The 27,472-nt window shown below is 41.4% G+C and overlaps 1 long non-coding RNA gene across 1 annotated transcript; it reads right to left on the bottom strand.

Moving 5' to 3' along the window:
* Positions 1-272: 272 nt before the first annotated feature.
* On the bottom strand, positions 273-18,831 carry LOC148148493 (uncharacterized). The gene is made up of 3 exons (XR_015758737.1): positions 18,723-18,831; positions 1,926-2,173; positions 273-315 (listed from the first exon to the last, which is right to left on the bottom strand). It is a non-coding gene; the product is annotated as an uncharacterized LOC148148493 (long non-coding RNA).
* Between the last annotated feature and the right edge of the window lie 8,641 nt (positions 18,832-27,472).

Genomic DNA, 27,472 nt, shown 5'->3' on the forward strand with positions numbered 1-27,472 from the left:
GTTTCCTCCGGGTGCTCCGGTTTCCTCCCACAGTCCAAAGATGTGCAGGTCAGGTGAATTGGCCATGCTAAATTGCCCGTAGTGTTAGGTAAAATGGGCTACATGTAGGGGTATGGGTGGGTTGCGCTTCGGCGGGTCGGTGTGGACTTGTTGGGCCAAAGGGCCTGTTTCCACACTGTAAGTAATCTAATCTAATCTAATCTTTCAGCCATGGTATTATGCCCCAGAGTTGGGAGACACACATTGAAGGTGCGTGTAAATGAAATACATTGAAAAATTCTGCCTTATCTGGAGCAAGTAGCTGCTGTCCTGGCCCTGTGGAGTCAATGAAAAAAAAATTTGGAAATTGCACTTATATTGGAATAGAAATAAACTCTTTACGCAGCCTTTTAAATGCATTTTACATCATGCTCATCATTGAAAACAAGCACTTGGTATGCAAGGATATTAGTGATATATCTTGTCTTTTGGCGGCTAACTGGTGTTCATGTATCCTGGTGGCAACTTTTTTGTCCGATGTAGTGTTTGTTATAGTCCTTGTGTGGTATTTTGTAAATGTCATTTAGTTTGCTGGTTGTTTGTATCTGGTTTTAGGTTCATCAGCCGCTGTTTAAGTATGTTGGTAGGTTTGTGGCAGACACAACACGCCCAGAAACTCTAGCTACATCAAAGACATCTCTGAAATTACCTCCAGACTACTCAGACCCCTTGGCATCATGGTAGCCCACAAACCTACCAACACACCTAAACAGTGGCTGATGAACCTAAAGGACCCAATACAAACAACCAGCAAAGCAAATGTCATTTACAAAATACCATGCACGGACTGTAACAAACACTACATTGGACAAATAGGCAAAAAACTAGCCACCAGGATTCATGAACACCAACTAGCCACCAAAAGACATGATCCACTATCACTAATATCCTTACATACAGATGAAGAAGGATACCACTTTGACTGGGACAACACATTCATCCTAGGAAAGGCTAAACAGAGACATGCACAGGAAATCCTAGAGGCCTGGCATTCTAACATGGAGTTCCATCAACAAACAAATCGATTTGGACTCCATCGACCATACTCTGAGAAAAAGAACCAGAAATAATATCACACACCTTAAGAAACCAAGATGCATAAATAGAAAATGAGACATAACATCAGCGCTTTACCAGAGGCTCATTGATGATGTTACCTAGAATGGTGACGAAACGTCTGAAAACAAACCTACTGGCTCAGCGAGTAACCCTACAATCTGAACCTCAACCTGAGCTATAAATCTTCTCAAAAATCATAGTTAAAGGCTTTCTGCGACTCCTGTTTATATCTGTTAGCCAGGGCTCTCTGATTGGATCAGGCTAACAGCCCCACTCAGGGAACTCACATTCTATTCGCCCATCTGGCTGACCTCTTTACAATCACTACAGTATCTTTCTGTTCCGTTTAGTTGATCATGACTGAAGTTGGCATTTGTCACAAAGAGATCAAAACACAAAACAGTGATAAGTCTTTGAATTGAAAAAAAAATGGGGTTCCCTGTTTTATGTTTCTTCCTTGCCCACCTGCCCTGTGACTGTTGTTTAGCTTCTGCCACATTGGGATGAGCCTGAAAAATGGTGGGCTTTCAGTCATGGTATTATGCCCCAGAGTTGGGAGACACACATTGAAGGTGTGTGTAAATGAAACACATTGAATAACTCTGCCTTGTCTGGAGCATGTGGCTGCTGTCCTGGCCCTGTGGAGTCAGTAAAAGAAAACTTGGAAATTGCACTTATATTGGAATATAAATAAACTCTTTACACAGCCCTTTAAATGCATTTTACATCATGCTCATCATTGAAAACAGGCACTTGGTGGTAAGAATGTGGAACACAGTGATAATTGGAACTGTAACGAATTATTTACAAGGTGTTCATCAGCTTACTGTTTCTGAATTGCAAGGAAGAATCAGGCTAATTATTCCAGGGGGCAACATGACAAATTTCCTTCCATGCCATTATACCGTGACCCTCACGTGGCTTTGTGTTGGAAAGCAGTGGCTCAGTGGTTAGCACTGCTGCCTTATGGCTCCAGGGAGCTGGGTTTGATTCCAACCTCAGGCAACTGTCTGTGTGGAGTTTGCACATACTCCCCATGTCTGTGTGGGTTTCCACCAGGTGCTCTGGTTTCCTCCTGTAATCAAAAATGTGCAGATTAAGTGAATTGGACGTGCTAAATTGCCCATAGTGTTCAGGGATGTGTAGGGCAGGGGCATTAGTCAGAGGAAAATGTAACACAATAGGGTTGGGGAATGGGTCTGGGTGGGGTACTTTTAGGAGGGTTGGTGTGGACTTGTTAGGCCAAATAGTCTCTTTCCATACTGTTGGGATTCTATAATAAATCTTGTTATTGTTTTGAAGTGTATATTTCCAGGAACAGATTTCTTCTGTGTTACATCACAGGGTAAACCCTCCTGCTTAAGTTAAGCCAGCAGCACAGAAAAGATTTATCCCACGCAGTAACCTGTGAAAATTCGAGTGGCCAAGAACTATTTAATATAAAAATTAACAACTTTATTTCTTAAAGTATAACAGAGAATAATTAACTAGCAACTATTTACAACTCCTTCCTCTAACCTATCTTTTACTTTCCCTTCTATAATACTTGTCCGATAAAAACCCCAATTAACATTTGCTGAAAAATTCAAGTTTCAAGATCAGCCAGCGATTGAATCTTCTTTTTATATCTTCCTCTGTAGATTTGCTCTCCAGGTCAGTGTCAATGTTTTTCTCTGTGCAAATTCCTTCTCTAGACAGGTACCTCAGAGAGTTCTGACTAGCAGCCTACATCTGTTGGTCTTTTGACAGTTCTCCCTCAACTGTTCAATTGTTCCTGGTCTTATAACCCCAAAGCATCAAATTGTGTCATTGGCTTTTAATAATTTCAGTATACTCAATTCAACCTGATTGGAGTCTGTTTTTTTTGGGTATAATTTAAACTGATTGGCCTAATTCAAATTTGTTTTTGTCTCCAGGCAACCAGCTGCATGAGCTGCCGGACCAAAAGGTTACAATGCATCTTGTTCAGAACACTTGGCACTGTCAGGTAGTTCAGCTAGCTTTCAACTTTTTTAAAGGTACAATACATACACATCTTCATAACATTTGGCCCGTAAGATTCTAGGTCCATCCTGGGGAAAGGGGAGAGTTTTATTGAGAAAGCTTCTCCATTTCATTTGTTCTTAATAACCTTTACAATAGCTGAACGTCATGGATTTTTCAGAATCACCAGGACCTCTGACAAGTTTAACAAACATGGGACCATCCCAGAAAAACTAACTGGTAAAATCAAACATGCAAATGGCACTTCCTTGATAGCCTGTAAATAACATGGAAATTCAGAGTGACTGTTGATTCATCTGATGTTTTGATTAATCTGTGTTATGATATGGATGCATAAGAGGTGAGTCTTTTGTCTATCTCGAGATGACCCATTTATCATTTCCAAAATACAGAGTGGCGATATGCCACATCTTGTGACCCAATCACAGATTGCAATAGATGGCCTTCTAGTTATTCCTTAAATCAATTCACAATTTATTGTCTCCATGCCACACATAGAAATCTATTTTATTTGTCCATTCCTCTCTATATTAGTATCCTTTATCCATTTAACTGCCGATGACTGATAGGTATCTTTAAGAAAATGCATTTATAAAGTGAAACCAGAGATGACCTCTGACTTGAGGAGTGAGGATTTCCAAATGGTCTCAATTTATAATAAATTTCATTCAACAATGGCAGTAAGCCTCTTATTTAATTTAATTTGACTTTTCTGTTTCTTTCTGGCACAGGACGTGATCTTAAAGGAATCAATCAGCTCAATCCCAGTTATACCTTGCAGAAAAACATTACATTGAACACTATGTCACCTTATAAATATATAAAGTGTTATGGCACCAGCTGAAGGATATACTGGACAAGTCAGTTCCTAGGCTGGAACCTGAATGGAATGAACATTTTTTTTATTTCTTTTAGAGCATACCATGGTGGACAGTCGCTGGGCAATGTACGTTTAACAAGTGAATGGTTACGATGCAAAAGTCAAAACATGAACTACCTTTGGCTGTACAAGAAGATTTAACAGTCTTATTTGAAGCAACAGAAAGAAGCATTCATCCCTTATACTCAGCAATGTCACCAATTAGATTAGATTAGATTACTTACAGTGTGGAAACAGGCCCTTCGGCCCAACAAGTCCACACCGACCTGCCGAAGCGCAACCCACCCATACCCCTACATTTACCCCTTTAACCTAACACTATGGGCAATTTAGCATGGCCAATTCACCTGACCCGCACATCTTTGGACTGTGGGAGGAAACCGGAGCACCCGGAGGAAACCCACGCAGACACGGGGAGAATGTGCAAACTCCACACAGTCAGTCGCCTGAGTCGGGAATTGAACCCGGGTCTCTGGCGCTGTGATGCAGCAGTGCTAACCACTGTGCCACCGTGCCGCCCACCCACCGTGCCGCCCACGGATCCTTACGGATTTTTGAACTTCATATAGGATTCACCCCTATTTCCACACTAAACCTTTCTGCTCAACTGGTACAGCCATTCCTTTTAATAAATCTTAGTGCATTCACTCAATGCTATTTTAGATAGATTACTACAGTGTGGAAACAGGCCCTTCGGCCCAACAAGTTCACACTGACCCACCAAAGTGCAACCCGCCCAGACCCATTCCCCTACATTTACCCCTTCACCTAACACTATGGGCAATTTAGCATGGCCAATTCACCTAACCTGCACATATTTGGACTGTAGGAGGAAACCGGAGCACCCGGAGGAAACCTACGCAGACACGGGGAGAATGTGCAAACTCCACACAGACAGTGGCCTGAGGCGGAAATTGAACTTGGGTCTCTGGAGCTGTGAGGCAGCAGTGCTAACCACTGTGCCACTGTGCCACCCACAAGTAATTGTCTCACAGGACCCTTAAAACAAGCTGCTAACTTTGCTCACTTTACATGGATTCCCTAAACCTACATCTCCAACAGCCTTGTAGAATGACTTCCTTTCTGAAACCTCTAAAACCTTCCACTTCTCCACCTTCTTTTCACCGACTCCTAAACAACGTAGAACTGCTCTTCGGTGTGACCACTTGGAGACTGCTATTAACAACACTGCTGCTGTCTTGAATATGTTTTTTCTCTCCCTCTTGTCACAAAGCTAATTTATTTTTTCTAAAAACTGTTCCTTTTCTCAAGGATACTATGTCGTTGCTTTTTTTTTCAGAGGGGTAATAAACCTCTCTCAGTTCTGATTAGTCTGTTTTGGTACAGAGATTAAAGGGTATTGAGATGCCTTTTAGTTTATATGTAAACAGGTGAGACTTCAGGCCAAAATGGTCATGTTTTAGAAATAATCTGTATAATGAAAGGAGAGTGGTCAGCTCACTAGCTGAGCAGTTCAGTCCAGTCCAGAACTAGTTGGGAATTCAGCAATGAGCTGTGTGGAAACTCTCTCTTTCTGCCTTTCTAACTTCAACCTGTAAGCATGTGGTCCATTTGTACTGGTTTTTGAAGGGAGTTTGTTTATTTGGACTGTTGTGTATATTTGGAACAGCATAATTAAGTCTAGTTTGGATAGACAGCATTCTGTTGGGGTTCTTTATTCTGTTTTTTGTGTTTCATTGTGTAATTTTATGAATAAATTGTTGTCTGTTTAAAACCTGGGAGTCAACCTAGCTAGCTTACTCCAGGTAATTTTTACTGTATACTTACTGAAACAAATTGCAAAGTAATCGTCTGGGCTGCCTGCTTAAGAATATTTTGAGTGGTCTGGCCTACTCCATAACAGATTGGGGGCTTGTCTGGGATTTTAGACAATGAGTGATAGGTGCTAGTGTCTTTATTTTGGGTGTTGGTTTAGTTGGGTAGACAAAGCTTGGGATAGTAATGGCTTTTTCAGTCACCAAATGTTTTCTGGAAGTGGATGCAGTGACTTTGGAAGTTTTGTAAAAGGTGAATAAGACCAAGCTGCAGGAATTTGCAGACCAACTGGGATTGGACCTGCCTGCTCCTGTGAGGAAGGGAGAGATAATTACAGCAGTAGCTCAGCATTTGAACTTGCTGGAGCAACTGTCAGAATCTATAGAGATGGCAAGAATTCAATTGCAAATGAAGTAGGTTGAGTTAGAGGCAAGAGATAAGGAAAGGGCAGCAAAAATGAAACAATTTGAGTTACGATTAGAAGCAGAAGAGAGTGAAAAAGAGACAGCAGAGAAAGAAAAAGAGAGAGCTATTGAACTTCAAAAACTGACTCTTAAAAAAGGAAAGTCAGCTTTAAAGGCTGGAGATAAAGGCTGAGGGTAGGCTTAATGAGGAAGAGAGTGAGAATAAGCAAGCCACTGGTAGCCAGAAGCCTAGTGAGAAACTGTTTAAGTATGTTCAAGCATTGCCTAAATTTGATGAGAAGAATGTGGAAGCCTTTTTCATCTCATTTGAAAAGGTGGCTAAACAAATGCAGTGGCCAGTGGCAATGTGGGTTTTGTTAATCCAAAAGAAACTTGTAGGTAGGACTAGTGAGGTATTTGCATTGCTATCAGAGGAGGTATCTGGGGAGAATGAGGAGGTGAAAAAAGCCATTTTAAGTGCATATGAGCTTGAACCAAATGCCTATAAATAATGTTTCAGAAATCTAAAGAGGGACCATTAGATCTGAAAGGATCAAACAGAGTAATTTTGATGGATGGATGAGAGCTTAGGGAGGTAATTATTATGAAGGAATTCAAAAATTCACTGCCTGAAGTAGTGCAAACTCATGTGGAAGAGAAGAGAGTTAAAACATCAAGGTTAGCAGCTGGAGTGGCTGATGATAATGAGTTGGTCCATAAAACTTGGTTTGGCTTCCAGAATCAATTTCAATCCACGAGGGACAGAAATTGGATCAAAGAGAAATCCTCACATGGAAGGGAAAGGTAGATCTCTGTAAAGATCATAACGATAATTTACCACAGGGTAAAAACGAAACCCTTGAGGGGGTTAAAGAAGTTAAAAAGCTCCGGTGTTTTCATTGTAATAAGATGGGCCACACAAAATCACAGTGCTGGTAGGCTAGGAGAAAGCCAGATGTTGGAAAACCAGATAAGCCTGGGAATTTTGTTGGACTAGTAACAAAAGGCACAAGGGAAGTTAGACAACTGCCTCAGAGTGTACAGGATGATCAGAGGTTGATTAAGGAGGAAGTGTTAGATCTGCTTAAAAAATATACATGCAAGGATAAAGTTTATTCATATTGGCCAGGAGGAGAAGGTAAAGAGGTTACAATATTAAGGGACACAGGATCCTCTCAGTCTGTAATGCTGAAGGATGAGGAGATATGTACTTCTGAGGGACTATTGCCAGAAAAGGTACTGGTGACAGGAATTCATGGTGAGACAAAAAGCACTCAATTATGTAAAGTGAGGCTAAAGAGTCCAGAGAAGAGTGGAGAATTTGTGGTAGGAGTACTGGACAAACTCTCAGCTCCAGGTATACAATTAGTCCTTGCAAATGATATAGCTGATTCACTGGTAAGCATGTTGCCTACTCTAGTTGAAACGCCAGTGGAGACGCAGGCAACTGAAGACATGGACAATGTTTATCCAGGAATTTTCCCTGATTGTGTAATCACAAGATCACAGAGGCACAAGCTGAAGCATGAGAGTTCAAAAGGCGCAGATAAGGAAGCTGACATGGTGTTATCTGAAACTTGCCTCAATCAGATAAGTGGCATAGAGAAGGAGCAAATAGGTAAACATGCAAGTATCTTTAGCTCTGCTAAGCTGGTTGAATTACAGCAGAAAGGTGAGGACATAAAACAACTATATCAAAAAGCATACAGAGAAGGAAAGTGAATGCATCCCTGTGTGTTATTACTTAACAAATGATGACTTGATGAGTAAATTGAGACTATCATGCATTCAGGCAGATGATAAATGGGCAGAGATTCATCAAATTGTTTTGCCAGTAGGGTATAGAAAGGAGGTGCTGCGAGTGGCACATGAGCTACCACTTGGAGGTCATTTAAAAGTGAGGAAAACACAGGCTAAAATACAAAGACACTTTTACTGGCCTGGTCTACACAAGGATGTAGTTGAATTTTGCCAGATGTGTCATACATGTCAGATAATTGGAAAACCCCAGGCAGTAATAAAACCTGCACGTTTAATACCTATTCCAGCACTTGAACCTTTCACAAGAGTCTTGATTGATTGCATAGGTCCCATACCTCAAATAAAAGGCAGGAATAAGTATTCATTAACAATAATGGATGTATCGACTAGATTTTCAGAGGCAATCCCATTATGCAACATCACAGCTAAAAGGTTTGTAGAAGAATTACTTCAATTTTTTACTAGATATGGACTACCAATAGAAATCCAGTCAGATGAAGGATCAAACTTCACACCCAAACGATTCAAGGAGGTTACGAATAACTTGGGAACAAAGCAATTCAAATCTACTACATGCCATCCAGAATCACAGGGAGTGCTAGAGAGATGGCATCAAAAACTAAAAACCATATTGTGGACACATGGTCAGGATTATCCAGATGATTGGGATAAGGGAGTTCTGTTTGTACTTTTTGCGATCAGAGATGCACTGAACGAATCGACCAAATTCAGTCCATTTGAAATAATGTTTGGGCATGAAGAAAGAGGGTGGCTAAAATTGATTAAGGAGAAATTAATAAGTCAGAATTCAGAGACCACCCATTTGGACTATGTGTCAAATTTCAGAGAACAATTAAATCGAGCTGGAGAATTGGCTGGGCGCAATTAAAAGTATCACATCATACAATGAAACAGGAAGCAGATAAGAAATCACAAACTTGCAATTTTACAATTGGGGATAATGTATTGGTGTTACTTCCAGTAACAAGTGAGTCTTTAAAAGCAAGTTTTAGTGGACCTTATAAAATCGAGAGGAAATTGAGTGGTGTTAACTACTTGATAAAGATTCCAGACAGGTAGAAATTTCACAAAGTGTGTCATGCGAATATGCTCAAAAGGTATTTTGAAGGAAAGCAAGAGGAGAAGGTGTTAATGATTACAGCACAGAAGGATGAACCAAGTTCAGAGGATTCTGAATTGGATATTCCTCAAATCAAACTGGACAATAAGGAAGTTGTCAAAACATCCGATAAATTATTGAGTTACCTACTTGGGGAAAATCAAAATGACCTGAAAGAGTTATTACTGTTGTGATTCTGTTCGCTGAGCTGGGAATTAGTGTTGCAGACGTTTCGTCCCCTGTCCAGGTGACATTCTCAGTGCTTGGGAGCCTCCTGTGAAGCGCTTCTGTGATCTTTCCTCCAGCATTTATAGTGGTTTGAATCTGCCGCTTCCAGTTGTCAGTTCCAGCTGTCCGCTGCAGTGGTCGGTATATTGGGTCCAGGTCGATGTGCTTATTGATTGAATCTGTGGATGAGTGCCATGCCTCTAGGAATTCCCTGGCTGTTCTCTGTTTGGCTTGTCCTATAATAGTAGTGTTGTCCCAGTCGAATTCATGTTGCTTGTCATCTGCGTGTGTGGCTACTAAGGATAGCTGGTCGTGTTGTTTCGTGGCTAGTTGGTGTTCATGGATGCGGATCATTAGCTGTCTTCCTGTTTGTCCTATGTAGTGTTTTGTGCAGTCCTTGCATGGGATTTTATACACTACATTGGTTTTGCTCATGCTGGGTATCGGGTCCTTCGTTCTGGTGAGTTGTTGTCTGAGAGTGGCTGTTGGTTTGTGTGCTGTTATGAGTCCTAGTGGTCGTAGTAGTCTGGCTGTCAGTTCGTAAATGCTCTTGATGTATGGTAGTGTGGCTAGTCCTTTGGGTTGTGGCATGTCCTTGTTCCGTTGTCTTTCTCTTAGGCATCTGTTGATGAAATTGCGCGGGTATCCGTTTTTGGCGAATACACTGTATAGGTGTTCCTCTTCCTCTTTTTGTAGTTCTGGTGTACTGCAGTGTGTTGTGGCCCTTTTGAATAGTGTCTTGATGCAACTTCTTTTGTGTGTGTTGGGGTGGTTGCTTTCGTAGTTCAGGACTTGGTCTGTGTCTGTGGCTTCCCTGTATACCTTTGTGGTGAATTCTCCATTCGGTGTTCTCTGTACCATCACCTCTAGGAATGGGAGTTGGTTGTCCTTTTCTTCCTCTCTAGTGAATCGGATTCCTATGAGTGTGGCGTTGATGATCCGGTGTGTGTTCTCTATTTCTGTGTTTTTAATGATTCCAAAGGTGTCATCCACATATCTGACCCAGAGTTTCGGTTGAATTTGCGGTAAGACTGTTTGTTCTAACCTTTGTATTACCGCTTCTGCTATGAGTCCAGAGATGCCGGGGGAAAGATCACAGAAGCGCTTCACAGGAGGCTCCCAAGCACTGAGGATGTCACCTAGACAGGGGACGAAATGTCTGCAACACAAATTCCCAGCTTGGCAAACAGAACCACAACAACAAGCACCCGAGCTACAAATCTTCTCACAAACTTTGAGAGTTATTACTATCACACAGGGAGATATGCAGAAATAAACTGGGAAGTACTAACCTAATTGTGCATGATGTAGATATAGGAGATACTGTTCCGATTCAGCAACTTCCTTATAGGCATAACCCTTTAATGTTTGCCAGGTTCAGAAGGAGATAGCGCTCATGCTCCAAGATGGCATAATCGAAGTGAGTTACAGTGACTGGAGCTCACCCATAGTCATGGCACCAAAACCAACGGTACCCAACGGTGGACCAATGCAAAGTCAACGCCGTTACCAAGACTGATGCATATCCCATTTCCACTGTGTTGAAAAACTGGGACAAGTAACTTACATTTCTAAGTTGGACTTGCTCAGAGGCTACTGGCAAGTACCTTTGTTAGAGACAGCAAAGGCAATTTTGGCTTTCGTAACGCCAAATGGGCTACATCAGTTCAAAGTCATGCCGTTTGGTACGAAAAATGCTCCAGCCACATTTCAAAGACTGACTAATAAGATCATTGCTGGATTAACCAACTGTGTGGTGTATATTGATGACCTAGTGATTTTTAGTTACTCAAGGAAGGAACATTTACAGCATTTATCGGACTTGTTTGAACAATTTGGGAAGGCAGTCTTGGTGGTAAACGTCGCTAAAAGTGAATTTGCCAAAGCCTAAGTCATCTTCCTGGGCCATGTTATTAGACATGGAAAAATAGCCCCATGGGATGCGAAAATGAAAGTAATTGGGAAATTTCCCACACTGTTGATAAAAAAAGCAGTACTATGGTTCTTGGGATTGAATGGGTTTTGCGAAACGTTTTTGCAGAACTTTAGCAATGAAGCTGCCCCACTCACTGAATTGTTAAAAAAGTGCAAGAAGTTTCATTGGACAGCAGACTGTCTAAAGGCATTTGGTAGCCTCAAAACTGTGTCAACCACTGCCCCAATATTAGCCACCCCTCATTACATGAAGCCTTTCAAGGTGGCTATCGATGCCAATGATGTGGATGTCAGTGTGGTGCTCCTGCAGGAGGATGACGAGGGAATAGAAAGACCCATTGGGTACTTTTCCAGGAAGCTGAACATTCATCAACAGAAATATTCAACATGGAGAAAGAAACTAAGCTTGGTGTTGGTATTATAACATTTCAGTGTCTATTTGCCTGTAATGCATCTGAGACAATCATATACACTGTTCATAACCTATTGACAGTTATGGAAAAATTTAACGACAAAAATGCCAGACTGTTTAGGTGGAGCATGTTGTTGCAACCATTCAATTTGACACGTGACAGGTCACGAAAACATGACTGCTGATGTGTTATTGAGACACAAATATGATATGGGGGCTTTCGGTGGCAGGTGTGCTGTGGCCCAAATTTGCATGTGGTTCTGCATGTTTGCATGTTTATAGTTACTTTAGAGTATATGTGTGTTTAGGCTACTAACCAGGAGTCTGAAAGGTTAAAAATAAAGCCATCTTTTGGTATTGATGGTTCATTATTTTGAAGCGAGAAGGTATCACAAAGCTGGTCTCTTTTCTCAAGGATACTATGTCCTTGGCTTTGTTCAGAGGGGTGATAAACCACTCTCAGTTTTGGATAGTCTGGTTTGGTACAGAAATTAAAGGGTATTGAGAGGTCTTTTTGCTTATATGTAAACAGATGAGACTTCAGACCCAAATGGTCATGTTTTAGAAGTGACCTGTGTAATGAAAGGGGAGTGGTCAGCTCACGAGCTGAGCAGTTCAGTTCAATCCAGAACTGGTTGGGAGTTCAACTGTGTGGAAACAGTCTTTCTCTCTCTCTCTTTCTCTCTCTCTGTCTGCCCTTCTAACCCCAACCTGTGAGCATCTGTTCCATTTTTCAATTGTGTTTCAAGAGGGTTTGTTTATTGGGACAATTGTGTATATTTGGAACAGCATAATTAAATCTAGTTTGGATAGACTGAGTTCTGTCGGGGTTCTTTATTCTGATCTTTGTGCTTCATTGTGTAATCTTGTGAATAAATTTTTGTCTGTTATAAAACCTGGTAGCCAACCTAGCTACCGCACTCTGGGTATTTCTCACTGTACACTTACCGAAACAAATTGCAAAGTTAAGGTCTGGGCTGTCCGCTTAAGAATGTGTTGCGTGGTCTGGCCTAGTCCATTACACTCTCAGCTGATCATAAAACACAAGTCAGGAAGTACAAAAGCAATTCTCTCTCCAGGGGGCTTGTTGGTCATTTAGCTAAATTCACATTATTTCTTGGAAAAGCTATTTTAAACTCACTGTTCAAAGTGACTTTCTGACCTTTTACAATATAGAACAGAGCAGTCCTTCACAGAACTGTAAATGACAGTCTATTTTCTCTCCACTTAATGACTCAAGCTCTCAAATAAGAGGAACATACAATGAAGCTTCATAACAAACCGAGATAGTTTGCAGGTGATGTTAAGTTTATGGCGCCTCATTATTTTCCCACATGCCAGAGGAATGGTTTATCTCAATCCATGTTTTCAAAGTCTCCCTTCATTTTGATAATGCTGATTAAGTCACGCATCTTTAGTGTTCACTGTTCCAGGGAGAACATTCCAAAATTTGTGGACCTTTTCTGATAACTGAGGCCCCTTATCCCAGTAACATCCTAGAAAGTTTCCTCTGTATCTTTCTAACGCATTGACATCAGTCATAAAATGTGTGATGCCCAGAATTGACAACAACTGCAGTTGAGATTTAAGCAGCAAATTTATAAATTTCTAGTCTTATCAATTTGTTTTTACATTGGATGCTTTGACTTGCCACTAGGCCAGATGTTTTCCAACCAATTTTCAACTTGCCCTGACACTTTCAAGGCTGCACACCCAACAACTCTCTGTTAATTTGCACTTTGCAAAAATAGGGTGTGGCCGAGTGGTATTATCAAATCCAGAGAGTCAAGTAATGTTCCAGGGACCTGGGTTTGAATCTGACCATGGCAGATGGTGGAATCTGAATCTGGAAGAATCTGGAATTAAGTGCCTGATGATGACCATGAATCCATTGCCCACTGTCAGAAAAACACATCTGGTTCACTAATGTCCTTCAGGGAAGGAAACTGCCATCCTTACCTGGTCTGCACATGACTACACACCCAGAGCAATGTGGTTGACTCTTAACTGCCCTCTGGGCAATTAGAGATGGGCAATAAATGCTGGCTGAGCCAGTGACTCCCACCTTCCATGAATGAATTAAAAAAAGATGTACTGTTGATAATAAGCTGCCTTTCCATATGAGTTGTCTTCAAAAACATCACTTCACACTCAACTCACCTCTCTGATTTGATTTTATTCACTCACAGGGTGAGGGCATTGCTGGCTTGGTCAACGTTTGTTGACCATTCCAGAGGGCAGTTAAGAGTCAACCATAATGCTGTGGGTCTGGAGTCCCATGTAATCCAGACCAGGGAAGGATAGCGATACAGAGCAGTTGCTTCGGGAGACTGCTGTCAGCCAGATGAAAACCATGTTCTGGCTTTTGAGCAATTTATGCCTCAATACAAAGAACAAAGAAAATTACAGCACAGGAACAGGCCCTTCGGCCCTCCAAGCCTGCACCGATCCAGATCCTCTATCTAAACCTGTCACCTATTTTCTAAGGCTCTGTACCCCTCTGCTCCCTGCCCATTCATGTATCTGTCTCAATACATCTTAAATGACATTGTGCCCACCTCCACCACCTCCGTTGGCAAAGCATTCCTGGCACACACCACCCTCTGCTTAAAGAGCTTTCCACACTTATCACCCCTAAACATTTCCTCTCTCACCTTAAACTCATGACCACTAGTAATTGAGTTCCAACTCTGGGAAAAAGCTTCTTGCTATCCACCCTGTCTACACCTAAACTTGAAAGGGTTCAGAAAAGATTAACAAGGATGTTGCCAGGGTTGGAGGATCTACAGGGGGAAGCTGAACAGGCTGGGGCTGTTTTCCCTTGAGCGTCAGAGGCTGAGGGGTGACCTTATAGAGGTTTACAAAATTATGAGGGGTATGGATAGGTTAAATAGACAAAGTCTTTTCCCTGCGGTCGGGGAGTCCAGAACTAGAGGGCATTGGTTTAGGGTGAGAGGGGAAAGATATAAAAGAGACCTAAGAGACAACCTTGTCATGTAGAGGATGGTACTTGTATGGAATGAGCTGCCAGAGGAAGTGGTGGAGGCTGGTACAATTGCAACATTTAAGAGGCATTTGGATGGATATATGAATAGGAAGGGTTTGGAGAGATATGGGCCGGGTGCTGGCAGGTGGGACTAGTTTGGATTGGGATATCTGGTCGGCATGGACGGGTTGGACTGAAGGGTCTGTTTCCATGCTGTACATCTCTATGACTCTATGACTCTTATGATTTTGTAGGCCTCAATCAGGTTCCTCCTCAACCTTCATCTTTCTAATGAAAATAACCCTAATCTACTCAGCCTCCACACATAGCTAGCGCTTTCCATACCAGGCAACATCCTGGTGCCCTTCTCTGTACACTCTCCAAAGCATCCACATCATTTTGGTAATGTGGTGACCTGAACTGTGCACAGTATTCCAAATGTGGGTGAACCAAAGTCCTATGCAACTGTAACATGACCTGCCACTCTTGTATTCAATATCCTGTCCAATGAAGGAAAGCATGTTGTATGCCTGCTTGACCACTCTATTGACCTGTGTTGCCACCTTCAGGGAACAATGAACTTGAACACCTCAATCTCTGTACTTCATATTCCCCAGGACTTTTCCATTTACCGTATAGTTCGCTCTTGAATTGGATTTTCCAAAATTCATCGCCTCACATTTGCCCGGATTGAACTCCATCTGCCATTTCTCTGCCCATCTCTCCAATGTATCTATGTTCTGCTGCATTCTCTGACAGTCCCCTTCACTATCTGCTACTTCACCAATCGTAGTGTCATCTGCAAACTTACTAATCAGACCACTTATACTTTCCTCCAAATAATTTATGCATATCATGAACAACAGCGGTCCCAGCACAGATCTCTGTGGAACGCTACTGGTCACAGATCTCCATTTTGAGAAACTCCCTTTCACTATTACTCTCTGTTTCCTGTTGCCCAGCCAGTTTTCTGTCCGTCAGCTAGTACACCCTGGACTCCTTGCAACTTCACTTTTTCCATCAGCCAACTATGGGGAACCTTATCAAATGACATCTACATACCTTCCCATATCAATCAACTTTGTAACTTCCTCAAAGAGTTCTGTTAAGTTGGCAAGATATGACATTCCCTGCACAAACCAAGCTGCCTATCACTGACAAGCCAATTTTCTTCCAAATGGGAATACATGATATCCCTCAGTATCTTCTTCAACAGTTTCCCTACCACTGACGGCAGGCTCACCAGTCTATAATTACGTGGATTATCCCTGCTACCCTTCTTAACAAGGGGACAGCATTAGCAATTTCCAGTCTTCCAGGACCTCACCCGTGTTTAAGGATGGTACAAAGATATCTGTTATGGCTTGGAGATGCCGGTGTTGGACTGGGGTGTACAAAGTTAAAAATCACACAACACCAGGTTATAGTCCAACAGGTTAAATTGGAAGCACTAGCTTTCGGAGCGACGCTCCTTCACAATCACCCTCCACAAGCACCTGATGAAGGAGCGTCGCTCCGAAAGCTAGTGCTTCCAATTAAACCTGTTGGACTATAACCGGGTGTTGTGTGATTTTTAAATCTGTTATGGCACCAGCTATTTCCTTCCTCGCTTCCCTTAGGAACCTGCAACAGATCCCATCCGGACCTGGGGACTTGTCCACCTTAATGCCTTTTAGAATACCTAACACTTCCTCCTTCCTTATGCCAACTTGACCTCGAGCAATGCTGGGAATATTGCCTTGTGAGAGGATGATGCCATTGGCCCACCATTCTTAAAGGCACCATTAGTTAATGCAAGAGTGGGAAATCTGCTCATGGGAAGATTTATCCCACCAGAATAATGTGTTTTCGATCCAGTCTGAAATTACAGAGAGAAATTATTTTTTCACTTTCATGCTCATTTTGACATGTCCACAAAATTAATTACTATCTTCACATGGAGCTATCCTTCAATAAAAGACGAGAAGCTCATTGTTCTACTTTCATTAGTAATTTTAGAATTAACTTTATCAGCTGTTCTGAAACATTGACATCTTCACCCATAATGAAATGCACACAGCTAAAAGGTTTAAAATATTGAATGCATGCAGGTAGTGCAAATGAACTACACTGGCTGCATCACTACTAATTAACTAAACATACCAAATACAAGATGTATCAGTGAATTATGCAGGGTCACAATTGATAGTTCATATGATCTAGAACTTTTCAATGGTACTTAGGAGATTTAGAGCTCTAAGGTAAGATTCAAAGGTTGATTTATGCTTAAGACCATAAGACCATAAGACATAGGAGTGGAAGTAAGGCCATTCGGCCCATTGAGTCCACTCCGCCATTCAATCATGGCTGATGGGCATTTCAACTCCACTTACCCGCATTCTCCCGGTAGCCCTTAATTCCTTGTGACATCAAGATTTATCAATTTCTGCCTTGAAGACATTTAGCGTCCCAGCCTCACTGCACTCTGCGGCAATGAATTCCACAGGCCCACCACTCTCTGGCTGAAGAAATGTCTCCATATTTCTGTTCTGAATTTAGCCCCTCTAATTCTCAGGCTGTGTCCACGGGTCCTAGTCTCCTCGCCTAACAGAAACAATTTCCTAGCGTCCACCTTCTCCAAGCCATGTATTATCTTGTAAGTTTCTATTAGATCTCCCCTTAATCTTCTAAACTCCAATGAATACAATCCCAGGATCCTCAGCCGTTCCTCACATGTTAGACCTACCATTCCAGGGATCATCCGTGTGAATCTCTGCTGGACACGCTCCAGTGCCAGTATGTCCTTCCTGAGGTGTGGGGACCAAAACTGGACACAGTACTCCAAATGGGGCCTAACCAGAGCTTTATAAAGTCTCAAATTGATTATAATGAACAGAGGGACCTCTTTTCTGTGATGTTTGAATCTATGATTTGACACAATCTTTGAACTTATAGTTTACCTTATTATTAAAGTTATGTTTAAGAATATAAATGCATATTTCACTTTCCTGACAATGGAGATCTCTTATCCCGGTTATATCTGAGAAAGTCTCCTCTGTACGTTTCCAACATATTGACATCTGTCTTGAAGTGTGATGCCCAGAATTGGCCACAACTGCAGTTAGGATCTGAGCAGTGATTTATAAATTTCTAGTCTTATCAATTTGCTTTTACATTGAATGCCGCCCTATACCATATGCTTTTCAATTTCCCATTTCACCTTCAAGGTTGCACACCCAATAACTCTCTGTTAATTTACACATTTCAGAATTATACCATTGATAATAAACTGCCTTTCCATATGAGTCTTATTCAAATGCATCGCTTCACATTTCTCCACATTTGTGTTTATTTGTGTCGTAACATCTACAAATGCTTATATATGTATGTATTTTATGTGTATGTGTATGTGCATGTCATGCTTATGTGTAAATATCATTCTTGATGATGTGTAAAACTGGACATTGTTGGTGACATGATCGCAAGTTAATACTTCATAAAAATCAATGGAGAGTAATATTAGAGTAATATTAGACTGGGTGTAAAACTAGTGATCAACAATTCCTTGGGTTTCCTTTGATGCAAATGTATCACTAGGGTCTTCATGGACAAATGCAAAATTCTGTGGGAAAAAGGAAAAGGAAAAGTTTTCATAATGGAAAATAATGTTTTATGGGTATATGTTATAAACCAAGTTCAGCAATTAACAAGGTTCTTTTCAATGGACAGAAAACCAATTCAGATGATGTTGAATTTGCAATTTACTCTGATATGCAACACTGTCCCCCCCCCCCCCCCACTCCCCCCCCCCCCCCCCCCCCCCACACCCCATAGCTAGCAGCGAATTAGTTGATAAAGGGTATAAGACAACCTCATGTTTTTAGCCCTGAAGATAATGTTTTTGCAAAAGTATAAGCTGACCCCTTTTCAACCACAATGTGGTATATTCACATCAATAATCAGCTTCACGTTTGCTGACACTAAGCATATATATATTACTTCCACACTTCTCTGTCCATGACAGTATTAAGTTGCTATATTGTGTGTTAATACAACAATTAATAGCCAGTGACTTAACACACCCTTAATACTCAGTGAATTAATAACTGATCAATTTTGTCTAACAGCCACAGGCTTACCTATGAGCAGTGTATGGGCAGTAACCTAGTCCTATCCTTTCACAACTTGCAAGACGCCAGCCTTCATGGCAACCTTGACACTCTCACCCTCCTCGCAGTCATCACTCCACACCTTCCCACGCTGCTTCCTGCCCTGAACAGTGAGGTTTCCAGCTTCAGCAAAACAATCACAGTTGAGTGGGCCATCCCTGACCTCTGTCTGTTTTAATCAGGAACTGGAAGCTGGCCACGCGTGACCTTCAAAGAAAGCCGGGCTGAACTCAGAAAGTGAAGGTGACAGCTGGGCCAGTATTAATGTGAATCAGACCAAGAAACATGTTTGTATAACTCACATCTGATGTTAGAATCTTGTTATCTTAAGAATGAATGTTTTCATATCATTCTATACTGTTACTGAGTATCTCGTTGTTGTAGCAATGGTAATTCCGGCTTCCATTTCTGTCATAAAAAGTGTAACCTGAATATGTGAGACTGTCACTGGCAGACTGTTTCAAAATAAGGACAGCATTGCGTTTCCTAGACACTATGTTGTTGCAACTGCAGAATGCTAATGGGCAGCATGGAAACAATCTGTGGACTTTACAATGAAACTGTTACAGAGTCATAGAGATGTACAGTATCGAAACAGACCCTTCGTTCCAACCCGTCCATGCAACCAGATATCCCAAACTAATCTAGTCCCTTTGCCAGCACTTAGCCCATATCCCTCTTTATTATCTTTCACAGCTTTGAGATGAACCAAAATGTTTCTAGCCAAAAAGGTAGTGTTTTTTTTTCCCCAGTTGTTAAATGTAATGTATGTAATGGTGCAGAGATGGCCATAAAAAGAGAATTGCGCAGATATTTAAAGAAAGGCAGACAGGATGAGATCTAAAAGTTGAAGTTCTAAATTGGAGAAAGGCCAATTTTGACAGCTTTCGAAAGCTGATTGGAGGCAGATATTCGCAGGTAAAGGGACGGTTGGAAAATGGGAAGCCTTCAGAAATGAGATAACAAGAATCCAGAGAAAGTATATTCCTGTCAGGGTGAAAGGGAAGGCTGGTAGGTATAGGGAATGCTGGATGACTAAAGAAATTGAGGGTTTGATTTAGATAAAGAAGGAAGCACACATCAGGTATAGACAGGATAGATCGAGTGAATCCTTAGAAAACTATAAAGGAAGTACACTTAAGATGGAAATCAGGAGGGCAAAACGGGGACATGAGATAGCTTTGGCAAATAGAATTAAGGAGAATCCAAACAGTTTTTACAAATATATTAAGGACAAAAGGGTAACTAGGGAGAGAATAGGGCCCCTCAAAGATCAGCAAGGCGGCCTTTGTGTGGAGCCACAGAAAATGGGGGAGATACTATATGAATATTTTGAATCAGTATTTACTGTGGAAAAGGATATGGAAGATATAGACTGTAGGGAAATAGATGGTGACATCTTGCAAAATGTCCATATTGCAGAGGAGGAAGTGCTGGATGTCTTGAAATGGTTAAAGGTGGATAAATCCCCAGGACATGATCAGGTGTACCCGAGAACTCTGTGGGAAGCTAGAGAAGTGATTGCTGGGCCTCTTGCTGAGATATTTGTATCACCGATAGTCACAGGTGAGGCGCCGGAAGACTGGAGGTTGGCAAACGTGGTGTCACTGCTCGTGCAGGGCGGTAAAGACAAGCCAGGGAACTATAGACCGGTGAGCCTGACCTCAGTGGTGGACAAGTTGTTGGAGGGAATCCTGAGGGACAGGATGTTCATGTATTTGGAAAGGCAAGGATTGATTCGGGATAGTCAACATGGCTTTGTGCGTGGGAAATCATGTCTCAAAAACTTGATTGAGTTTTTTGAAGAAGTAACAAAGAAGATTGATGAGGGCAGAGCAGTAGATGTGATCTATATGGACTTCAGTAAGGCACTCGACAATGTTCCCCATGGGAGACTGATTAGCAAGGCCAGATCTCATGGAATACAGGGAGAACTAGCCATTTGGATACAGAACTGGCTCAAAGGTAGAAGATAGAAGGTGGTGGTGGAGGATTGTTTTTCAGACTGGAGGCCTGTGACCAGTGGAGTGCCACAAGGATCGGTGCTGAGCCCTCTACTTTTTGTCATTTACATAAATGATTTGGATGCGAGCATAAGAAGTACAGTTAGTAAATTTGCAGATGACACCAAAATTGGAGGTGTAGTGGACAGCGAAGAGGGTTACCTCAGATTACAACAGGATCTGGACCAGATGGGACAATGGGCTGAGAAGTGGCAGATGAAGTTTAATTCAGATAAATGCGAGGTGCTGCATTTTGGGAAAGCAAATCTTAGCAGGACTTATACACTTAATAGTAAGGTCCTAGGGAGTGTTGCTGAACAAAGAGACCTTGAAGTGCAGGTTCATAGCTCCTTGAAAGTGGAGTCACAGGTAAATAGGATAGTGAAGAAGGCGTTTGGTATGCTTTCCTTTATTGGTCAGAGTATTGAGTACAGGAGTTGGGAAATCATGTTGCGGCTGTACAGGAATAGGTTAGGCCACTGTTGGAATATGGCATGCAATTCTGGTCTCCTTCCTATCAGAAAGATGTTGTGAAACTTGAAAGGGTTCAGAAAAGATTTACAAGAATGTTGCCAGGGTTGGAAGATTTGAAATATAGGGAGAGGTTGAATAAACTGGGGTTGTTTTCCCTGGACCATTGGAGGCTGAGGGGTGGCCTTCTGGAGGTTTATAAAATCACGAGGGGCATTGATAGGGTAAATAGACAAGGTCTTTTCCCTGGGTGGATGGGAGACGCGGGGGAGGCCAGAACTAGAGGGCATAGGTTTAGGGTGAGAGGGCAAAAAGACCTAATAAGCAATGTTTTCATGCAGGGGGTGGTGCATGTGTGGAATGGGCTACCAGAGGAAGTGGTGGAGGCCAGTACAATTACAACATTTAAAAGGCATCTGGATGGGTATATCAATAGGAAAAGTTTGGAGGGATTTGGGCCAAGTGCTGGCAGGTGGGACTAGGTTGGGTTGGGATATCTGGTTGGCATGGATGGGTTGGACTGAAGGGTCTGTTTCCATGCTGTACTTCTCTATGACTTTAACTTGCAAACCTCCAATTCTTCAGTGCACTAAAAAGAAATCATCAGGCCTATATTGAGTTTACACTTCCATTTCAATGATAATCATGGCTCTTTGGGTGTACATTGAAGCACATGATACTTCTTTTCAGTGTTTCTTATGTGTATGGTGATGCCTCACTGGAGTAGCACATTAACAGTGAAGCCTCACTACTCTGAGGTCATCAAAAAAAGTAAAGGTTTTGAGAAAAGTGCACAATTTTCTGATTTGCAGGTTTTTTAGATCCAGATTTATAGAAAGCACAGATCAGATTACTACTTATCACAATAAATAGGCTCCAGCTACAGCTAAAGAGTTATGCATCAGCACCATATAATAGTTCTAGTTGAGATGGTACCGTGTTTTAAGAGGGCTTTGTTCTGTGATGTTTCTCTTGCAGAAAGGTGTTACCACCATAATGCCAGATGTCTGCTTCAGACACAGTGGGTAAACAGCTTTGAGCTCACTGAGCTTTTTTTTAATTGAAGAAAAGAAGCATGAGTCAGTAGATTCAACATCACATATCATCAGGGTTTTAGCTTATTTTCAGTTGAGAGTTAGATATTGAAACTGATAAATATTACTCTCTCTCTACTGCAAAAAAATCTTAGGCTCTCTCTCTGCTGCTGAATTGTTTCTTTTGGTGTTTCTTTCTCCTGGACTGTACAGAACATAGCATGTGAGGAAAATCTGTTTTGCTGAACTTGCCTTTGATAAGGGTGTGCTTATCACATTGGAGCAGTTGATGATTCGTAGTTAAGTAAAAAATTATTTTATTAAGTATTTCAATACAGTTAAAGTTATGCAAATTCTTCATTTCTTTCATTGTAACTGTTTTTAAAACATAAAATGCTTAAAACCTAGTAATGGACCAATCGAATCACATCTGGAACACTTCTCTTTAAATAAGACAAAATGTTAGAGTCTCAGCTATCTCTTCAATACATTTAGAGGAGATTTGGTCTGTTCCATAGCATAGCTAAACACACACACAAGAAATTTGGTGTTAGGAATGGAGGGGAAGCTGGGGAAATAATTAGTTGTTTCTGTCTGCTGGATCTGCTGAGATAGTTCCTATGCTGATCAGAATGCTACTTTTCAGTTTTCCTTTTCTGAACTCTTCCACTGGATTGGAAGAGGCACAGAGAAATTTGTTCATATTTGCAAAAGATTTCTGAGCTATTAGTTTCAGATTACAGCAATTACTGAAGGAAATATAAACTGCTTTTCTTCAGGCTTAAAGTGGCTTTTACTGCAGAGAACAGGGAGAGCTCCTGAGCTGGTGGTAGTCTGATAGTTTCTCACTATCCTATTTACAGCCACACTCTGTTCAGTTACATGAGAAACAATCACATTGTTGTTAGCAGGCAGGTGGCAATTGCCATCAATAAATGGTCATTATTCCACAGACCAATCATCTACCTGTTGCCAGATGAATCTCCATTTGTACGGGGCGGGCTGCCTTAGAGTGGTCGGAAGGTGGGAGGGGCGGGGGCTTGCTGGGTCTGTATTGTCTGCACTTCTGTATGTAACGGTATTGTCTAGTGTACAAATGTCATTGTCACTGTCTTGTCATATGTGGAACTGGGATTTGAGGTTTGTCCTCCTCTCCCTGTAAAATGGTTGAACGGTAGGGTTCGGGGCCTAGCTTTGCTGCTCCTCTCCCTTGTAAAATTGCTGTCTTTTGTGTACAGCTGTCAATGTTTTTTGTAAACTGTTTTGTAATTTGTTTAATAAAATAAAAAAAATCTCCATTTGTACACATCCTTTGGTTCCAACTCATCTACAAAAAACACTTGAACTACTGCTGGAAAAAGCAGCTGTGCAAATAGCACTTACAATGAATGTTGGACTATTTGCTTTCAAAATATATAATAATCCTTCAGCAAGCTTCAATTTTCAAGCAGTTTTTCCCATTTCAGTTCACAATGGAAAATACAGAAAATAAAAAGACACAGTCTTTACAATCTGTATGTCTCTGTGCCTGTGTCAGGAAGTACTGTTGCAAATACACTTGGATGTTGGAAAACAAACATTTATCCTTCAAAGTTTTCTTACAATTATAGGAAAACCTACCTTTGGTCTGTTCTCAAGGGTCACCCTATTCAAGGAGTTAAAGTGCCCTTTCATTTCTAAAACACATCTACTTGCAGCAAATCAAAAGGTGGGAAAAGTCAGCGTAAGGATATGTTTGAGCAAAAGAACTGTAAAAGTATCTGAATAAATTGATTTGGATTGGGTAAGGGAGTCAAAAATTTGTTGAGGAAACTAACAGCATGTAAGGTAGGGAATGCTGTATCAAAATGCTGCAATGGCTGGTACAATAAGGAGTTTCGTTAGCATTATTCCTAATAGAAAAAGGGAAATTCATGGAGATAAGTGACAGCCGGGTTGAGCAAGAGAGCTGGGTTGAATTGATACAAATCCCAATGGAATTAAAGAGCTTCACAGAAGTACAGTGCATGCAGTTTCACAGAACAAGAGTTTGAAAGTCAGCATGAAGCCTATAATAATCGTAAAACTATTTTTAAAGACAACAGATATATCCAACATTTTAGGTTATCCAACAGCTGGAAGCTTTGCCTGCTCATTTTAGATTTGATTTTAGCAAAAATAGAAACGAGAACATCTTGAGGCCCAAAGTTAATCACACACACATCCTTTACTATTTTCCAACCTCAGTCTTCCACAATGGGACTTTATTCCCCTAATTTATAAAGTTTCTAATAAAGTTTTGTCAAGATGCATAAGAAAATAACTGACTGATCTGGTACTTAAGGTAGCTGTAGCAACCTATTGCCTTTGCAAATTTAATGGCTTTATGGAGCATGTAAGAGGGAGGCACACTACAAAAACAGCAGTGAAATTCTTTCAAATAGAGATCAGGTCCAATCAGACCTCTGGTCCTTTTTACAATATTATCTCCAGGACAGTGCTTGGATAACTGGGGGCAAAACACTTAAAATGTTGCCAGAAACCTCTCTGACCTCATCATAACACTCATCTGCCTGCAAAGACCTCTTGACATTTCCCAGTCACTGACCTCACTACTAGGGACAATTCCTTGGGGCCGACGCTGTTGAAGCTGACGTAGATAACTACCTAGAGTTGGATTGTTCTGCATCTGCCCTTGTTCCCCATACACTTGACTCCCATTTTGTTAAATCAACCCTGGGTCTGAGAGCAATGTTTGTAGTGTTTATTGCCTCTTCAATCTCAGAGCAGTAAAGCAAATGAAAAAAAATCCCGTCTTATGGACAGAGCAGAAGGACTCAGGAAACTCCAAAAAAGACAATAAATTAACCAGGGTAACTGTTCCTGAACCTAACCTGCAAAGTTCTACTATAAAGAGTGAATATCTGAAGGTTAGGTTAGAATGATTGCAATAGCTACTTGCATTTATACAGCAGTTCCAACGTAGCTAACCATCTCCGGTTACATAGAGTATCATCAAACCACATTTGACACTGAACCACATAGGAAGACATTAGAACAGATGGCCAACAGCTTAAACAATGAGATTTTAAGACGTGTATTCAAAGAAGACTGAGAGATGTAGGTTGATAAAGAGGTTAAAAAAAGCCAATTCAAGTTCTTAGAACTTTGGGCTGCTCCCATTAGTAGTGCGGTGAATAAGATCAAGGCTCCTTCTGGTCTGCAATCTCCACCCAGCGACTGAGAGAGTAAATCAATCATTAAAAAAATTGTCTAAACTGCAATCATAGTACTGAACCATGTGGTCAGTACTGATGATAGCCTGTGACTCCAATGTAACATACCATCGAGTAGAGGGGATAATGTCCACCATTCAGAAATAAGTGTTATGTTTCACAATAACAATGTACCTTTGTTTATGTCATACTCTTTCCTGCCTCCTTAAGGTGCCTTGGAATCTCTTCAACTTAAACCAAACGTTGAATCTCTTGCTCATAACATTTCAAAAAGTTTCCACATTATAATTGTGTCTTGGACCGAACTGCCTGATTTCTTCTAAACTGGCAGAAACAAGAAGCCTCACACCCTGCTCTCACAATGAAGAAAGCGGCCGAGTTGTGACGATAATGATTATACGGCATGTGGAAGTGAGTCAGTAGGCTTGGCAATCTTCCTTTCCCATGCTCTTTTTAGTTCTCCTTTGCTTGTGTTAATCCATTCATTGTCTTCCCTCCTGTATACTGCTGACCACTGTAATTCCTGTGCTGGCGTACATCTCTGTGGACATCAACCACCTTATAACCCATCCACCATAGTTGGGAGACTTTTTTGGGCATCACAGTCTTCTCACCCCAAATTCACAGCTGCACATTTCAAAATCGAGTCACTATCTGGAATAAGACCAAGAACAAAGAACAAAGAAAATTTATAGCCCAGGAGCAAGCCCTTTGGTCCTCCTAGCGTGAGCCAATCCAAATCCACTGTCTAAACCTATCGCCCAATCCCACGGCATCTGTATCCCTCTGCTCCCCACCTACTCATGCATCTGTCCAGATGCACCTTAAGTGCATCTACTGTGCCTGCCTCTACCACCTCTGCAGGAAACACATTCCAGTCACCTACCACCCTCTGTGTAAAGTACTTTCTGCGTGTATTGCCCTTAAACGTTTCACCTCTCACGTTAAACGCATGACCTCTCGTTATTAAATCCCTTACCCTGGGAAAAAGCTTATCTCTATCCACCCTGTCCATATCCTTCATGATTTTGTAGACCTCAATCAGGTCCCCCCTCATTCTCCTTTTTTCTAATGAAAACAATCCTACCCTACTCAACCTCTCTTCATAGCTAGCACCTTCCATTCCAGGCAACATCCTATTAAACCTTCTCTGCACCCTCTTCAAAGTGTCCACATCCTTTTGGTAATGTGGTGACCAGAACTGTACACAGTATTCCAAACGTGGCTGAACCAAAGTCTTATACAATTTTAACATGACCTGCCAGCTCTTATACTCAATACCCCGTCTGATGAATGGGAGCCTTGGTCAATTTCCATCTCCCTCGCCACCTTCCTAACTCAAAGCTACTGAGGCTATCTCTAATATCCTAACATTAAACCAACTGAGATTGGATAACTCATCACAAACTGGACATTAAAACTGGAGTCTGTCTGGCACTGGTTGTTTAGTTACTTGCTCAGTAACTTCACTGAGCTATTGAGAGAATGTTTGGGTCTCTACGTTAATAGATTAACTCTTTCATAGAAATAAAGCTGTTTTAGCTTTGAGTGCTGAAAAAGAGTCATACCAGCGTTGAAGTATTAACACTGTTTGTCTCTCTCCACAGATGCTGCCAGACCTGCTGAGTTGCTCCAGCATTCTCTATATGTGGATACAAACATGTACCAATTGGGACTGTGACTGGATAACTGGAATTGGTCAAGATTGGAGTGGTGCTGGAAAAGCACAGCAGGTCAGGCAGCATCCGAGGAGCAGGAATGTTGATCAAGACCTTGATAGAATAGCTTATAGTTTTTGTGAAGATCTGTAGATCTGATGGAGTCTAAGGATGAATAAGATGCTTCTAGGAATTCCCTTGTTTGTCTTTGTTTGGCCTGTTCTCGTATCGTTGTGTTGTCCCAGTCAGGTGCATAATTCTTGTTGTCTGTGTGTATGGATACCCGGGAGAGTGGGTCGTATTGCTTAGTTGCTCCATCAACAAACACATTGACCTGAA

The sequence above is a fragment of the Chiloscyllium plagiosum genome, unplaced genomic scaffold, assembly GCF_037043375.1.
Source record: "Chiloscyllium plagiosum isolate Xiang-an unplaced genomic scaffold, Cpla_swu_hap1 HiC_scaffold_12, whole genome shotgun sequence".
NCBI lineage: Eukaryota > Metazoa > Chordata > Chondrichthyes > Orectolobiformes > Hemiscylliidae > Chiloscyllium > Chiloscyllium plagiosum.